This window comes from Loxodonta africana, chromosome 5 (genome assembly GCF_030014295.1).
Source record: "Loxodonta africana isolate mLoxAfr1 chromosome 5, mLoxAfr1.hap2, whole genome shotgun sequence".
NCBI lineage: Eukaryota > Metazoa > Chordata > Mammalia > Proboscidea > Elephantidae > Loxodonta > Loxodonta africana.
Genome location: NC_087346.1, coordinates 67,987,648 through 68,001,130, shown reverse-complemented (window position 1 = coordinate 68,001,130; position 13,483 = coordinate 67,987,648). Strand labels below are relative to the sequence as shown.

Here is a 13,483-nt window from a genome sequence, read left to right as displayed (position 1 = left end):
TTTTCTCGGGACAAGGCATAAATATGAATCTCTTCTAGTCTGTTGACCAGGTAGCTCTCTTCCAAACCTCTTGGCATGGACGAGTGAGCACTTTCAGTGCTGCATCTGTTTGTTGAAAGATCTCAGTTGGTATTCTGTCAATTCCTAGAGCCTTGTTTTTCACCAGTGCCTTCAGTGCACCTTGAACCTCTTCCTTCAGTACCATCAGTTCCTGATCATATGCAACCTCCTGAAATGGTTGAGTGTCAACCAATTCTTTTTGGTATAGTGATTCCATGAATTCCTTCCAGCAACAAACTTGTCCTATGTTCTTGGTAAAGACTAAATTTAAAAAAAGTTATTCAAATGATTTTGAATATAAACCTTTTGGTGGTGCAAATGGTTAACATCCTCAATTGCTAACTGAAATGTTGGAAGTTTGAGTCCTCCCAGCAGTGCCTCAAAAGAAAGGCCTGGAAATCTACTTCTGAAAAGTCAGCCAGTGAAAACCCTATGGAGCACAGTTCTGCTCTAACATGGATGGAGTTGCCATGAGTTGCCATCAACTTGACAGCAACTTTTTTTTTTTTTTTGCTATAAAGAGAAATCAATAGTAGTTACATTTTATGTGACACTTGGTATAACAGCTTACCAAACCTATTGTTGTTAGGTGCCATCCTAATTAGCTTAATATTATCTCTTGCAGTATATTCACCCAAAAGTGTATATTTTTTGCAGTTTAATTATATAAATTTGTATTATATAAATTTATATATGTCAACTTGTACTAGCTTGTTGTTTTCTTGAATTAATAAAATCATCTTTCCTTACTATTTCCTTGTGTTGATTTTATTTTCCTTGTTTCCACCATTCAGGCTTAAAATACTGGCATTAATCTCCGACTTGTTCCGGAATTAAGGTCTCCTGTGTGCAGGGCACTGGCTGGGGAATGGAAGGGATACAAAGATAACACATCATTTCTGCCCGTAAACGATTTGTAATATAGGTACAGAAAAATGGCTAAAATGTAGGTGACTTACACTTCTAGAAATAATTCACCAATGTTTTCCTAGTTCACTAGGTGGGTTATTTTAATACAAATGTTGAAAATATTATTCTTGTCATAATGTAGTCACATTTTTTTTCTTCAGTCTCCACCTACTAATGCCAAAGTGCGGGGTTGATGGTATCCTAACAGCAGATAATCAGAGTCATTTTGCCCTCTTCTTGAATGCTACCTCTTCCATTACCACTGTTGCTGTTAGATGACATCGAGTTGGTTCCGACTCATAGCAGCCCTATATACAACAGAACTATGTTCAGGGAACTTGTATTTATTTTTATTTTTAACTATAGTGTTAAGACAACTACCCTAAAGCAGTACAAAACTGGGAGGCTGAAGTTTTTACTTTAATTCATCAAATTTGTTCCTGTGTTCTGTAGAAGAGTGATGAAATCTTATTTTAAGACCCATTCTTATCTTCATTCCCAATTTTCTGTCACCTTAATCCTCTCACTTGTCTTCTTCCCTCAGTTCCCTGTCAAGTATTCCACTTTCTTGTGTCCTTACGTCTCCCAGGGGAGACTCTGACTCTCCACATGACAGAAGAATCCTAAGGAAGTTCTGGCCCCAGAGCCTTTCATGTTTCCTGATAGTCCTGTTGCTGTAGGTTTCAGTTGGCATGGTGAGCTTCCAGCTGCACTACAAAGGGGCAACGTGGGCAAACCCTACCTTCATCGCTAACTGCATATTAAGAATTAGCGTGAACCCAATTCCTACCTGGAATTGGACCCAGGCTTCACCTTCCCACATCTCCATTTCTTGTTGCCAGCCACTTCTTTAGCATTCCCTCTCTCTTACCCTAATCACCCAGAGTTAGGTCAGTCCTGGAAGCGCAGTGGTTAAGCACTTGGCTGCTAACCGAAAGATTAGTGGTTCAAACCCACCAGTGGCTCTGAAAGAGAAAAGAGCCCATAATCTGCTTCTGTAAAGACTATAGCCGAGGAAACCTTATGGGACAGTACTCCTCTGTCCTACGGGGTTGCTATGAGTCGGAATTGACTCGATGGCACACAACAACATTTCCCAGAAACCAGAAACAAAGGCCAGACTGAGTTCTTTGTCCCCCACACTAGGGCTTTCACTTTTGCCATTCATCTGTCACTGGAAGCATGAGTGTTGCAGTGATGTTCAACAGTTTTCAGCAGAGCTTCCAGACTAAGATGGACTAGGAAGAAAGACGTGGTGATCTACTTCCAAAAATCAGCCAATGAAAACCCTGTGAATCACAACGGTCCTATCTGCCACTGATCATGGCGATGGTGCAGGACTGTTCAGCTTTTTGTTCTGTTGTGAAAGGGGTTGTCATGAGATGGGATTATTCCATGGCCACTAAACAATGGGAGTCTCCTGGTCTGAAGAGGGGGAGAAGGGAGTTCTGTCCTCCTGAGCAGCAGGTGAGTTGATAGCTTGACTTCATGCTGTCCACCAACAATGGCTGAGGCTGTTTTTTCCCCAATTTTCCTAACTGCAAACATACATTAAAAACATACATTACCCACCTTAATTTTCTTTCGAAAAACAATCTAGTCTCCACATGAAGAATTTAGATTCTCCCTATAATTGTGACTTCAGTACTAAGTTCTGGGAAATAGTAGTTTGTGTTATTATTATTGTGCTGAGAGAAGAAGGCCATAGAAGGCAGAGATGATGTATTATTTTTGTAGGTATTCGATAATGCTGAATTGAGTCAGAAACAATACCAATGTTTTAAGTTTGGGTGACTGGGAAGAGAATGCAATTTCTCCCTTGATAGTAGGAGAAGGATTTCAGTTCACTATTAACTTTGTGCGACACATACAATGTATTTTCCAAAACAGAAACCTGGGAGTCAAGGCTCTTTCTTTTTGTCAAGTTTAATTTGTCATCATGTCCTGTTAACTCTACCTCAAAGCTATCTCTTAAGTCTGTTTTCTTTTTTCTGACCCTGTTCTTGCACTGTAGGACCTACAGGACCCTTTCTAAACTCCATAGCATTGCATGCAGGCACTTTGTCTTCTGACCTTTGTCTGCTTTTGTGGCCTCATAGGTAGCTATTCCTCATTTGTGGTCATGAAAATGCACCACTCAGATTCCCCGCTGCAGGAAGTATAATTGACTGATGGCCCCAGATGCTGCCCTTCTGGATCCATTCCCAAGTTCATATTGAGGTCATGCTTCTTGTAGGGTTCTCCAGTCCAAGTATTACAGTGATGCTAATGCACGTCCATTCCTATGAGACATAGATTCCTTTAATAGGTGACTTAGACTTGAGGACTCCTCCTGGCTGAGACTTTCTCAGGGTTGCACTGCACCCGGAACTCTTCCTACACAACTCCTCTGTATTCTCCTTCTCCTGCATCATGGTCTGAGGACTCTCCTGCCTTCTCTGGCTCCTTCCCCTTTGTCCTTCACAGGCATTTCCCCTAAAAAAAAAAATCTCATGCACATTTAATCCCAGCTTGGCATTTTTTTCTCAAAGACCCAAACTGGCATTAATATCCAGAAACTCCAAGCATCATCATGCTACCCTGTTAGAGTGGCAATTTATAGAGACCAGGTAATAAATTGTCTCTGACTAAAGTTCAGCTCGGAATGGTGCCAGGAATGGTTTGAAGAAACAAACAATAAGATTGGGTTGGAAACTGGCTGGCAGCAAAGAGGATGCCGCCTTGAATGGTCCATGGGGCATAGATAGTCCATGGCACAAGGTGGCAGCGCAATTGCTAAAGACTTCACCTGATGTAATATGGGAAAACATCCCAGTGGAGAAAAATACCTTGCAGATGCAATGATTCAGGCATTTGAAAGGTATAATGGAAAGAGTACCTACATGGACAGCAGAGTTAGGTGGTTACTGTGACTCTGCTACCCCGTAAGTCAGACAATGTTCTGTTGTGATCCATAGGGTTTTTCATCAGCTAATTTCAGAAGTAGATGGCCAGGTCTTTCTTCCTAGTCTGTCTTAGACTGGAAACTCTGCTGAAACCTGTCCGCTATGGGTGACCCTCCTGGTATTTGAAATACTGGTGGCATGGCTTTTGGTATCACGGCAACACAAAAGCCACCACAGTATGACACATTGACAGATGGGTGGTGGTCCAATGGTAGCGGAAGGTATAAAAAGGTTCAGGGAAGTGGGCATGGTGGAGTGGATATATTATGTGAGGCCAGAAGACATACCACAGGTTCCATGCAAAGACCCAGAGAAGATATCATACTCCATGGTCATCAGGAATAGTGGTGAGGGGCACCAGCATCATTATAATGTTTAGTGGCAGCTCTCCTCTGCAGGCCAGGGCTGACAGCAGGACAGGTGGTCACAGAGCTGGGTTCATTTATATCCATGGGGATAAAGCTCACCCCCTTTCCCCAAAGTAATAGAGGTCATGTGCTCGGGCTTAGTGCCAGAACCCAGGAGACTTCAATTACCATAATGACTGACAAGAATAGATAGGCAGTCACTGGGACCTGATTCCAGGGAGTTGTGGAGAGGCATAATAAACATGGCATCCCTAAGAGCAAAATAGATAAGTGGACAAACAAGGGTGCTGCTTAACATCTACAACAAGAAAAGAGGCAAGAATGGAGGAGCAGGAGGTTGAGGGCAGTTGCTCCAATGAAGAGTCACAATGCCTCGCTTAGTTCAGAGGACTGAGACATTAATTTTTAGAATTAAGGAAAGTTAATTTTCAAATTAATAAACTAATGGATTGATGACAATTAATTCCTTGATGGCTGAAAAGGTGACTGGGACCCTAAGTAGAAGAATCCTACCACATCCTGGCATGTATATACTGTAATGATTTCCCCAATCCTTCCCTAAGGGGACCTATGACATTTACCTTGGGTGGCTGTACACTAGCGGAAAGAGAATACTCAAGCATTTGGAGGATTATTGGACATGAAGACTGAGATGACATTAATACCCAGAAACTTCAAGCATCATCAAGGTACCCTGTTAGAGTGGTGATTTATAGGGATCAGGCAATAAATTATCTCTGGCTAAAGTGCAACTCAGAATGGGCCAGCTGGGCCCCCACACCAGTGGTTGTTTACAAAGCCCCTGAATGTATAACTGGAATTGATTAATAAGATTAATAAATCCTCAGATACATGGTTTCAACCATTGATTCAGCAAAAACATTCTTTTCTATTCCGATTGTAAAAGAGGTTCAGAAACAGTTAACATTCATGTGGGAAAAAGATAGTAGTGTACATTTTTTAAATTGTGGTAAATGTGCATGTAACATTTTCCATTTCAACATTTTTTACATGTACAATTCAATAACGTTAATTACATTCATTATATTCATCATGTTGTCCATCCATCACTACTGTTTCCAAATTTCCCTATCACCCTTAACAGAAGTTCAGTGTCCCCTAAGCAAAGAATCTCTCTTTCCCCTTTCATCCTGTCCACCTTCAGTAACTGCTGGTACACTTTGGTCTGTGTACACCTGCCTATTCTAGATATTTCATTTAAGTGGGATCATAAAAATATGGAACGCTTCATGAACTTGCATGTCATCCAGTGCAGTGGCCAAGCTAATCTTCTCTGTATTGTTCCAATTTTAGTATACGTGCTCCTGAAGTGAGAACTCATGTCCATTTTTGATTCTTGATTATGTTAACTTGCCCACTTTCAGTATAGTCAGAAGAGATCTGGATGATGTGAGCATGCCACAGAACATCACACTGATCACTATATTGATGACATCATATTAATCAGACAGCATAACTAGGGTGTGGCTATTAGATTGTAGGCCTTGGAAAGACACTTGTGGGTTAGGAAATTCTTATTAAGCCCTACAAATATTCAGGTACCTGTTATTTCATTGGAGTGTTTATGGGTCCAATGGTCTATGCCTGGATTGTTGTTGCTGTCAGGCACCATAGAGTTGGTTCCGACTCATGGTGACCCTATGTACAACAGAATGAAACACTGCCCAGTCCTGCACCATTCTCACACTTGTTGTTATGGTTGAGCCCATTGCTGCAGCCACTGTTTCAATACATCTCGTTGAGGGTCTTCCTCTTTTTTGCTGACCTTTCACTTTACTCAGTATCATGTCCTTCTCCAGGGACTGGTCCCTCCTGATAACAGGTGCAAATATGCCTGGATATCTTCTTCAAAGTAAAAGACAGTTGTGGAATTGGTGGTATAGTAGCTAAGAGCTACTACTGCCAACCAAAAGGTTGGCAGTTCAAATCCACCAGCAACTCCTTGGAAACATCATGGGGCAGTTCTACTCTGTCCTCTAGGGTTGCTATGAGTCAGAATTGACTCAACAGCAACTGGTTTGGTTTGGGTTTTTAACTTAAAGAAGGAAACAGTGCCTGGTAGGTCTCTTTGAGTTCTGGTGGTAACACATTCCACACCTAGGAAAACTGCTCTAGCCCATATCCTCAGTGGTACACAAGGTTGCCATATTTGAGTGGGACTTGAAGCAAAAAAAAGATCATGGTACAAGTAGGTCCAGTTTGTGGTACAAGCAACCCTGCCACTTGGGCCATACAATTCAGCAAACCTATGGTGTTGGAAGTCTCAGTAGTGGGAAGAGGTACAGGGTGGCGATTATGGCAAGCCCCAGTGGGAGAATCACCTCAATAACCCTTGGATCAGAGAATTATACACCTTTTGAGAAACAGCCCTTGTATGTTATTGTGTCTTGGTAGAGATGCAACATTTGACCATAGAAGACCAAGTGATGATATTTCTAGAACTGCCTGTTATGAACTGGGTAGTTAGTTTTATGTGTCAGCTTGGTTAGGCTATGGTTCTCAGTGGTTTGGCCAAACACAAAAATTTAATTGTTGTATAATGTAATCAATCAATCAAGCAGTTGAAAAGAGAGTTTTCTTAGGGTGTGTTCTGCCTCAGGACTATAAATATTTTGGCAGAACTCTCTTCCTTTCTTTCCTCTGCACACTTTCCACCACCTGACCTACGGATCTTGGGACTCAAGCCTGCAGGAGTCTCCAGCCTGCCACCTGACCTTGCTGGCCCACACCAAAAAAAAAAAAAAAAACCCAAACCTACTGCCATCGAGTCGATTCCGAGTCATAGCAACCCTATAGGACAGAGTAGAACTGCTGCATAGTTTCCAAGGAGCTCCTGGCGGATTTGAACTGCTGACCTCTTGGTCAGCAGCCGTAGCACTTAACCACTATGCCACCAGGGTTTCCACCAGCAGACACAGTTATGTGAAATTCTTTGAAGTAAATCTCTCTCTCCATATATATATATATATATATATATATGTATATGTATATGTATATGTATATGTATATGTATATGTATATGTATATGTATATGTATATGTATATGTATATGTATATGTATATGTATATGTATATGTATATGTATATGTGTGTGTGTGCATATATATATCATTGGTTTTGTTTCTCTAGAAAATCCTAAGACACACATCAAGTTGTAAAGCCACACTAGTCTAGCAGTGGTTCATTGTAAAACTGAAATGGTAACCTGGGATTGAGCCTGAGTAGAACCAGCTGCATGAGCTGGTCTGAGTAAGCTGCATGAGCAGGCAACCCAGACTTCCAAGTCACCAACCAGAGTTGTACCAGCATTCATATCCCCACTTGCATCTAGACTGAATGGGGTCCTGTATGAAGAGATAAGGGAGGGATAGGCCTAAGATTGGTGTTTATGGCTAGGTTGCTCCACATGCAGGTGCAAGCTGAAAATAGCCGCTGCCTTATAACCTTATTCAGAAATGGCCTTGAAAGATGCTGGAGAGGGAAAATAATCTAAATGAGTGAAGCTGTGAGAAGTGTGCCTGATCATCCAGTTTATATGGAAAGAGAAGTGGCTCGAGGAGAGAATAAACAGAAATTTTGGGGCAGTAGTCAATGGACTGGCCATCTAGTCAGGGTCCCAGTATCCCTAGAACAATGGTAAACATACAAGAAGTGTACTTCATCGATTCTTGTTTGTTGGTTTTATTAAAGGTGGCACAGCAGACATAAACTTGGTAGTTTTTAGTAAGATCATTACTCGTGTTTATTTTATCAGAAGAGTATTTCTCGGGGGAAAAGCAAGTAAATTTTCCTTTTATGCTTGAGCACCATGGAGAATATTCAATTTTCAAAAGCAGAAGCAACACTGATGTGGTGTTTACTGAATAAGTATGCTGTTAAATACTTTCTTAATAACATTATTTTCAATGACTGGCATGGCATTCCATAGTCTATCTTCTATTTTATTTAGGTTGGGCATTTAAGTTAAATCTAATATTTTGCTATTGCAGACAATATTACAATGAACTTTCTTTGGAATATGTTTATTTACATTTATCATTATTGCTATAATTTTCTCGGGCTTTGGCTGCCTAAAAGAGTATGGGCATATTTTCCTGTTTCTCTGCAGGTCTAGACATTGTTGATAATTTGTTGTAGTGACTCTGGATTCTATTTGTTCAGAGAATTATTGGGTTTTTGTTCTAGTAGACAGTTATCTTGCCTGTATTCAAAACTGCAAACATTGCCTTCCCTGCAGTATGTAGCAGCTGATATAGCTTGGAGCATCCAGCTGCAACTTTTTCAGTCTAGTCCCTGGGGGTCACTCCTGTTCCTTTATGGTCTGGTTCCCTTCTACTTGTTCAATTTTCCTCAAAGTGACTTCATAAAACAAAAGTCAGATTACACCTACTCTTCACTTACTATCTCATTATCTGACATTTCACATTTACGAAAACAGTAAAAAATCTACTATGTGACTATTTTGGGTATTAAGGATGTACGTCTGGCAGTAACAAAGCCTCAGATGTGAGGCAAGAGTAATGCTGGCTATGATGGCTAACGTTATGTGTGAACTTCCCTGGGCCATGATTCTCAGTGGTTTGGCAGTTATGTAATAATGTAATTTGGCAGTGATGTGATGACGTAATTTGGCAGTTATGTAATGATGTAGTCATCCCCTGTTTTGTTATCTAATGTAGTCATCCTCCATTTTCACATAATACTGATTTTGGCATAATGGAGCCTAACCATGCCAATAAGTAAGGAGTGGGTGTATTCATTCCACAAATATTATTGAAAGCCTACACTGTTATGGGCACCTAGGGTAAATTATAGGACAAGATAAGAAAAAAGACAAAAATCCTGCCTTTGTGGAGCTTACATTTTCACTAGGAGAGATGGACAAGGAACAATAAACATAATACATAAGTTAATGTATAGTATGTAAGAAGAAGATAAATGCAGTGGTGTAAAATAGTGCAAAATTAGAGTCATCTGGAATGTGTATCAAGTGAGTTGCAATTTAAAATAATTTTAGTATCAACTTTCTGCTCAAAACTCTAAAATGGCTGGATAAAGTTTAATACTGAACTACCAGGGCCCACATGATCTGGTCTCTATAACCTCTGTGTCCTCATCTCATATTCTTCTCTTCCCTCCCTTTACCTGAACTCTCTGGCTTCCTTGCTATTTTTAGAACAGATCAGGCATGCTTCTACCTTTCCCTGGAATGCTTTCTCTAGATTTCCATGTAGCTGATTCTACTTTCTCAGTGAGGCTGTCCCCAACCACCTTATTTAAAATTACTCTTTCATCCTCTATATTCTTTCTCCCATCTCCCTTATCTGGTTTCTTCTCCTCCACTCCGTGTGTAGGTATATGTAATACATTATATACTTGTTTGTTTATTGTATGTCTCCTCCCTTCTTTAATGTGAGCTCCATGAGGGTAGAGCTCTACTATGCCTAGAATTTAGTAGACACTCAATAAATATTTCTTGAAAGAATGATGAATGTGACAGGGCCTGAGCATAGCTCAAAGTGGAGAACCTGAGAGGGTTAGCAGATGGGACTAGTCTTTGTGCTCCATGAGACCTATAGCGTAAAACAATCCATTCATATGCATTTGATCACTTTCTGTAGCTTGGAGAAACTCTTGTTACCATGTAACGATTATAAATAGCTTGGGCAACTTTAAGGCTTATGATGTATCCTCACTTTGGCCTACAGCATCTCAGGGGCCAGATTGTTGTGATTTGCTAAAGTGTAACTTTACATATTTAAAAATCTGGGAAGATAATTTTTCCTGACCTGGTAACCATAGTAATGGAATTGTACCAATTGCTATTTTCTTTCCAAAGGTAAGATTACTAGCATTAGAGTTATGTTTTTGCCTCCACATGTTATTTGTAAGATTTTTTCTATTAACCATGAAATTTTGGTTTTGAAATTTAGCAGAGCAGAAAGATAGAAATTCACATACTGAGGAATCTCAGTTGTAGTTGCTGTTTTCTCCCCTAAGGTAGAATGACTAGCATTAGCATCATGTTTATTATTTATGTCTATATCTGCAGATGTTGCTTTTACTGTTTTCCCATTAGCCGTGAAATCTTGGTTTTGAAATTCATCACAGCAGAAAGATGGAAGTTCACATGCAACAGTATCTAGCTGTAATCCACTGAGCACTGCTACAAACCACGACTTCCAAAGGTTGTGAACAGATGCTGAATGCTAATTCTTCCTTTTATCACCTGTGGAGAAGTTTAGATTGTAATGCAGAACATTCAGGTCATCCTTTTGGGCATGAAATAGAATGTTCTATCAAGAACATGATAAAGGCTTATGCAAGACACAGGCTGCCATAATTTGTGCTGTACTTAAAAATTTTCCTTTTAGAATATATTAAAATTCTACCATTCCTGTTGGACAGTATTTTAAATATTATTATATAACAGGTATAGCCAACGTTGGGGACATTTCCTTGATTTACACTATAGCTGGAGTCTTAGTTATTTAGTGCTGCCTGAAAAATACTAAAAGCAGGTGGCTTTAAAGAACAGAAATGTATTTTTTCACAGTTCTGGAGGTTAAAGCTCCAAGTCAGGGCTTTGGCCATATCAATTCCTTCTGTGGCCTCTCTCTTAGTATTTGGTGTCTGCTGGCAATCCTTGGTGTTCTTTTTCTTGTAGACGAGCCCTCATGCGAAGTCTGTCCATCTCTTGTGTATGTCTCTGTGTCTTTTCTGCTCTTTTTATAAGACACTACTCATAAGTGATTAAGTTAAGGATCCACCCTACACTGGTATGAACTCATTAACAGCAAGAGAAGACCCTATTTCCAAACAAGGTCATCTTTACACATACAGGGGTCAGGACTTCAATGTAACATTTTGTGGCACACAGCTCAATCCATAACAGCTACTCTGTCCCATAAATTATGATTTTTAAAGATATTGTTCAGGAACTATATTTGATCCTCATAATTTCCCTATTATTTCCTGGCTTTCTAATGATTTTGTTTCTTTAGCTGTGAACCCCTGGCATTTTTTAAGTGAATACTATTAATCCAAGTCTTTAAATTCTGTAAGTGCTGGCTGTTATTGCTAGCTGCCATTGAGTCGGCCCGTGACTCGTGGCAAGCCCGGGCACAACGGATTGAAATGTTACCCAGACCTGTATCATCCCCATGATTGGTTGTGGGTCAGACTCTTGTGATCCAATGGGTTTTCGTTGGCTGATTTTCCCTAGTAGGCTACCAGACCTTTCTGTTAGTCTGTCTTAGTCTGGATGCTTCACTGAAACTTGTTCAACGTCATAAAAACACACAAACCTCCTCTGACAGATGGGTGACGGCTGCTCACGAGACGCACTGGCTGAGAATCAAACCTAGATCTCGCATATGGAAGGCTAGAATCCTACCGTTGAACCACCAATGCCCCATGTCATGGATTGAATTTTGTCCCCCCAAAATATGTGTCTCAACTTGGTTAGGTCGTTATTCCCAGTATTGTATGACTGTCCACCATTTTGCCCTCTGATGTGATTTGCCTACGTGTTGTAAATCCTATCACTATGATGTTAATGAGATGTATTAGTGCCAGGTATGTTGATGAGGTCTACAAGATTAGATCGTGCTTCAAGCCAATCTCTTTTGAGATATGAAAGAAACGAGCAGAGAGATGTAGGGGCAAGGCAGACCTCATACCACCAAAAAAGCAGCATCTGGAGCAAAATGTGTCCTCTGGACCTGGGGTTCCTGTGCTGAGAAACTCCTTGACCAGGAGAAGATTGATGACGAGGACCTTCCTCCACAGCCAGCAGAGAGAGAAAACCTTTTCCTGGAGCTGGTGCCCTGAATTTGAACTTGTAGCCTACTAGGCTGTAAGAGAATAAATTTCTCTTTGTTAAAGCCATTCACTTGTGGTATTTCTGTTATAGCAGTACTAGATGACTAAGACACCCTATAAGGACTAGTTGTTAATATTAGACACATCACTTTGTTGGTCCATTCTTTTGGTAATAACATATCAGTATTATGCTTAACGCATTTTCTACATTGCTTTCATCAAAATGACTCTCTTTTAATTAGTTCACTTGACTATATACTATTTTTTGCATTTTTCATTACTGCTCCATCTGGGTGGACTAACTTAAAAAGGTAAATTTTGCATCTTAGCCCTTAAAACTAGTATTTTTGGAGACAATAGCAGATAAAAAAGGAAATCTCTGCATTTTATTGAGTTGAGTCATTATACTGATTTTCAAGTTGAAACTAAACATCAGTAGGCTACAAAAATAAGGGCCAGTCTCTGTAAAACTGTTAGCGTTTTTGTGATTCTCTCCATATTGTAACTTAAAGACATACTGGAGACCATGAAAAACTTACCAGCGCTGCTGTGTTTTGTTGTTAATGGTTTATGCATCTGAGGGAAAGAGCTTTCTGGTGGAAAAACAATACTTACAGAAGATGACATTCGTCAATCACTCATTCAACAAATATTTATTAAACATATACTCTATGCTAGGAATTGATCTAGCAACTAATACAAGAAATATTAAGTCTTGGCTATCATGGAACTAATGGGTGAAGGCAGACAAAAAGGAACATAGAAAAATACAATAATTCCGGTAGTGATAAGTGCTATAAAAATATTAGGTGATAGTATAGAAAATGACTGAGACTACTTTTTATGGAGTGCCAGAGAAGGCTTCCTGAGAAAACAATAATAAAGCTGAGATTTTTTTTTTTTTAAATAGGAAAAACTAAGGTACAAAAGTTCAAGAAAATGGTGTTGGCAAAACTGGATATCCATTTGCAGAAAAATGAAACAGGATCCATACATCGCAACGTACACAAAAACAAACTCAAAATGGATCAAAGACCTAAATGTTAAAGCTAAAACTATAATGTTCCTGGAAGAGAACACACAAGCAAAACCAGAGGTCCTAATTTTCGGCCTATAGACATTCAAACACAACGAAAAATGCACTAACAACAGAAGATAAATTAGATAACAGGGACGTTCTAAAAATTAAATACTTACTCTTGCCAAAAGACTTTACCAAAAGAATAAAAAGAGAAACTATAGACAGGGAAAAAATCTTTGGCAATGACATATTTGACAAGGGTCTAATCTCTAAAATATACAGAAATCTTCAAAAGCTCTACAACAAAAGGACAAACAATCCAATTAAAAAAAGGT

The 13,483-nt window shown here is 39.7% G+C and overlaps 1 non-coding gene across 1 annotated transcript; it reads right to left on the bottom strand.

Annotated features, from left to right (window-relative positions):
- Positions 1–5,514: 5,514 nt before the first annotated feature.
- LOC111751735 (U6 spliceosomal RNA) lies at positions 5,515–5,620 on the bottom strand. Its single transcript, XR_002786825.2, has one exon. It is a non-coding gene; the product is annotated as a U6 spliceosomal RNA (small nuclear RNA).
- Between the last annotated feature and the right edge of the window lie 7,863 nt (positions 5,621–13,483).